General features: G+C 34.7%; 1 long non-coding RNA gene across 1 annotated transcript; it reads right to left on the bottom strand.

Annotated features, from left to right (window-relative positions):
* Positions 1-2,310: 2,310 nt before the first annotated feature.
* Positions 2,311-3,760, bottom strand: LOC136265127 (uncharacterized). Its single transcript, XR_010705402.1, has 3 exons — positions 3,615-3,760; positions 3,375-3,494; positions 2,311-2,516 (listed from the first exon to the last, which is right to left on the bottom strand). It is a non-coding gene; the product is annotated as an uncharacterized lncRNA (long non-coding RNA).
* Between the last annotated feature and the right edge of the window lie 1,422 nt (positions 3,761-5,182).

The following is a 5,182-nucleotide window of genomic DNA, read 5'->3' as shown; positions in this document are numbered from 1 at the left end:
TAAATGTACAGCAATGGTGAAACACAATAACACTTTGAAGTATGGTATAATCATATACATACTGTTTGGTAGTGGGGGACCGGTATAAAACCATGGTACCAGCCCTATAACAGTAAGGCAATAGTTCTGTTGATACCAGCCAATTTATACTTTTATACAGTGTCTTTTAAAGTCGTTAGCATGTATACACTGTAGGTGACCAGCCGAAGGCCCAAATCACACACCACACAAAATCAAACTAACACCACCAGTATAATATATAGGGCTGTGCGATAATAACGATAGCGTGATTATCATGATACCTATGTCATTATTGTGATAAAGATAATGAATTTTCCATTATCAGTATCTCAAAATAATAGTAAATCTCTGTAGACTATTGTATATTAAAAGCAGGCAGGTGGTACTCTTGTGAGTGAGGTCACAATCAGCTGCTGCAGTAACTGGCAACCAAGTACTAAAGATAATGAAAGCACTCATGATTAAGTTGTGAAGTGCAGATACTCTCCCACTTAAGACTAAACTGTAGAGCTGTGGAATTTAGCATGTATAACATGCTAGCTATATAGTGTACCGAGCTCCTTGTGCATCTCTAGTTAACTGGTATATACTAGCTATCAAGTGCATCTGTTGTTTGTTTAGTCTATTTTAAATTCAATATTCAGCCTTCTATAAGTATTTTCTTGTTTCTAGATTTGATGTTAGATGTACTAGGACTATTCCGTAAAGGTGATTTTCATTGCATATGGTATTGCATATGGTATTGCTATGATGTTATATTTTTAATAGTAGATTTTGCTGGATGCCATTCATTCTAGGGGGAACCCTACTTAACAGTTCTACCATTCTATTTGATATACTGTGTGACCCCAAGACTACTGTATGTTTAATACTGATAACCAAAAACATGTCCCGTCTACTACAACTTTTAGTACTTGTACGTGTGTCAGCCATGATTAAATCCAAGTGTTATTTTGTTGTCTTAAATGTAGTATGCATAGAATGACAGCTTGACGGTGAGGAACTGTATTACACATTACATTGTTTTACAAAGTCAAGGAATGCTGTGGGGGTTATCCCATGCACTAAGAACCAGCCTGGAAGGAGGTTATAAAAATGTACAATATGGGAAGTCATGATCAAGAATTAAAGATCTTAAAATTAACCTAATGCAGAAAAATTCCCAGACCCATTAGTAACTTGATCCTTCAGCACCGTGCAGGTTAGGCAAGTACCAAAAGAGCCACAATAGCTAGAAAACAGAACTTCTGTACTTTATCTACATTGACTTCTCACTAGCAAAGGGATACTATAATTTTATTGTAAGTGCAATCACTATGTTATCCAGATTCTCAGTCTCTGGTGTATCTGTTTCCATTGGTCTAAGTTATGTGAAGTTTCTTCTACTATTGAGTTTTGTGCTAATATAATTTCTGATAAGGTAGGAAGGAAACAGACAGATCCAAGTCTTAGAGCAAGTATAACAGAAAGAATTGCAGGCATATATGGTAGGAAGATTCTCCTTTACAAAATAAAGAAGTAACAATTGCCCATTTGAACCATTGGAAATAATTATTAAAAAATGGTAAGAATTAAAGTACAACTGTTGTAATGTTTACAAAGGTTTCAATCTGGGGTTGGATTATCAATTGTAATGGAGCATTTAATGAATGGCAAAATTTTAGTTACAAAATAATTGTAGCAGTGGTTGTGGCAATAGGAAATGGAATAGCATTAAAAATGCACAATAGGTTGATTTGCTGGTAATTCAAAGCGTAATAAGTAAATTTAAAAGACATGGTGATTTGATCCTCAAGGGTATAGTGGTGGACCGCCAGTCTCCAAGGCCAAATGTTTTATATGGTATATATATATGTTCAGTTTTAAAATTTCTGTTACAGAAAGGAAAGTTCATCTGAACCAACTATTATAATTGAAAATAGTAAGAAAATGTCCTGACCGCCTGGCAGACTCCTGTAAGCGTTCGAGCATTAATTGGATGGCTGCAGGTTCAAGGCCGCCCAGGTCCAGTCATGGATTTTTTCTTCTTTCTCACATACTTAGTGAAGTTAATATAAACGTCTTAGACCTTTATAAGGTCTTCTGGTATACAGGCTCTGCCTTTACCAAGTACTTTAATCATAATGTGGCCTTTGTAAAGAAGAGGTCTCCAATTATAAGAATTCAGCACAATAATTAGTAAAAACAATGCTTGCTAACTTACAATCTGCAGGGAGAAATTTCTTCTCCAGAAGATTATGCATACACATTGATCATTTACAATCAAGACGCAGTGACTGTTTTACTGTATCTAACACATTATAATATGTGCTTGTATACCAATAAGAGACAGAGGTATAGCATAGTATGCCATGAAACAATTGTATCATGTGCACAGAATTCTTCAAATTAAAAATAAACAATATAATTATCAGCTAATTATATATAAACTAAACACAATTATAAAATTATTTATGTAGTTTAATTGGAGCTGTCTTTGTTTTCATATTCTTCTTCTAAGATAATAAAGAATACACTAGTAATTAGTTTACCATTAATGATATCACTGTATATATTTAATACTATTTATATAAATTTCTTTATATTGTACTGTGTTCAGAGAAATCAAATACTTAAGGTAATGATCACATGGTAAATTCAAACATGGATCATAATTTTAAAGCTCCATTGCCAGCACATCTAACCAAATACACGATTTCTTACAATATACACATGCTGCTTTATATAGCTGTGGGCAATCCTACATGGCCTATATTATAGGAACACATGAAAATTCTCTCTGCATCACTTAAATGTAATTATGAATGTGTTACGGACATTCTCTATACTTGGAATGCATTCTTATACAGGGTGCAGTGAACACCATTAATTTTAAGTATTGATGCTAGCAGATTTCAAGAGTTGCAAAAGGACCATCATTGACTGCACATGATGCCCAGTGCATACTACTAAAACAATAAAAGATGTCTCTTTCATCACTTGTATACAAAATAACCTGCTGCAAAAAGTGGTATAAACTTCAGAGCTACTGTTCTAGACCATAGATTTTTTCATTCTACCAAAGTTTCATGCAAAAGCATGAACTAGGTGGCTCTGTTAATCTACTTACTTTAAGGGTGCTCCTTTAATAAGCTTAATAAAAGGATAACAAACTGCTTCTTATTGCAAAGCTCTGGCCCTTAATATGCAGGGCAGCCATTCAATATAATGTAAAAAGATGTAACTAATGAATCAATTTGGTTGGATGTACTTTGCATTTTAAATGCTTATACCTCTGATCGGCCACCACTTTATGAAGCACAGCTCAATGTACGTGATCTTTAACATGTGAACAATCTACTACGTATACGTACCAGCAACATTAGCAAGGGGGTTGGTACAGACAATTGATTCCACTTTGCTATCATCTAGAGAATGCTTACTAATCGAACCAAGCTCCACATCTGTACTGGCCTTGGCTTTCATAGAAGAAGCTAATGAATTAAAGAAAATATGCGTTATCATTTGACAAACATAAAAATGACAATGCAAATGTTATATAAAAGTCTTCATGTTGATATATTGAAATGGTGCACTTGCATAACTATATATACCTTTTTTAGATTTTAATGTTCCATCTCTAGTGGTAGTACTAGTGGCAGTCTGCAATGAAGTACAAATCAGTCATTGTAGCACAAATTCTAGCCTTATAAATGCAGTTGCACCCTTATATTTTGGACAGATTGACATGTCCGTAACAGAATGGTGTCATGATTTCATGATGGCATAAAAACATGTACACTAATATAATTGGGACCAGATTCATTGTACTGATTCCATTCCACTGTAGCTATATCACAACAAAAGAAATAAGTAAACACTGGCTGTCCATATCAAATTAAATTTTGGTGTATGGCCCTGCCCCACCTGTCAGTCAACTATAACTCTGGAATCCGGAGAAGGGAGCATGGAACTATGCATACATGAACATCACATTTTTTCTATACCCACATTGTATTAATACCGCATGTACTTCTTAGTTTGCTACATTTCATGTCAACATACCGAGCTTATGGTGTACTTAGATCTTTTTTCAAAGTAAGACTTTATTTTGTCTTTAATCTGTAAACAAAAATGAGGTGACTTTAGCAGTACTATTGTAATTTAAATAACTTGCTTTTCCATTCCTTAGCACATGGAGTACAAATATAAATATGCCCTATGGAAGGAAAAAATAACATTAAACTTGTAATGCCTATGCAAACATACCTGTAAAGAATTCAGTACGGTGAAACACAATAGATTCCTCATTGACTGCCAGAATACCAAATACCCAAGTTATGCCAAGTAGCAGTAGTAGTACTAGTGTAGCCCTTAGTACAGTTCTGAAAAGTAACATACGTAATATTATTGTCTTTTATGTTTTAGGAATGTGCTTACTTCACAACTTCAACATTTGTTGTGGCTTCTGCAGAAAGAGTATTTGCCTTGTTTTTATACACAGTCCTTATTGCCAGGCACAAAAATACCACATTAACCTAACAAAGACAATGGTAAACTCAAAGAAACATTGCTAATTTGCTTACCAATATGATCACCAACATTGGAGCTACAAAAGCCCAGATAGCTCCTTTTCCAATAGATATCCAACAGCTACAAAGCAATCAAAGTACATGTGTTCTACTACAGCTAGACTAGTGTATAAGCAACATTGTGCTCTACATAGCACATGACAATACACATCAGTTAACAGGGTCAACTCACTAGTCATTAGTGCCATACTGATCATGAGCTATACCAACAGCAATGGCTACAACAGGAAGCGGTGTTCCTGTAGGATAGTTATAAACATGAAAATGGCATGCTACCTTGGTCAACTCAGCATACAGTATGTGACCATACATGCGGAAATAGGACATGTGGGCACAAACTACATCGTGTCACATAGCAGGTTATAACTTGATGTTAGGATAAAATATCTGGATTCCATAACCTGTATTACTAAGCATTTAATAAGTGTTGAAATGGCTGTAGTGTGACGACATAAGTTTCAAAAAGTAGGCAAATTTTATATGCCCATTTGCCCTGTTTTTGCAGGCCTGATCACATATACAGTAGCTATGAAGATCAAGAAAAAATCTATTAATCACATCATGAGTGTTAGTTCAATATATAATGGTGT

This window comes from Dysidea avara, chromosome 8 (genome assembly GCF_963678975.1).
Source record: "Dysidea avara chromosome 8, odDysAvar1.4, whole genome shotgun sequence".
Taxonomy (NCBI): Eukaryota; Metazoa; Porifera; class Demospongiae; order Dictyoceratida; family Dysideidae; genus Dysidea; species Dysidea avara.
This window is presented reverse-complemented; position numbering and strand designations above follow the sequence as displayed.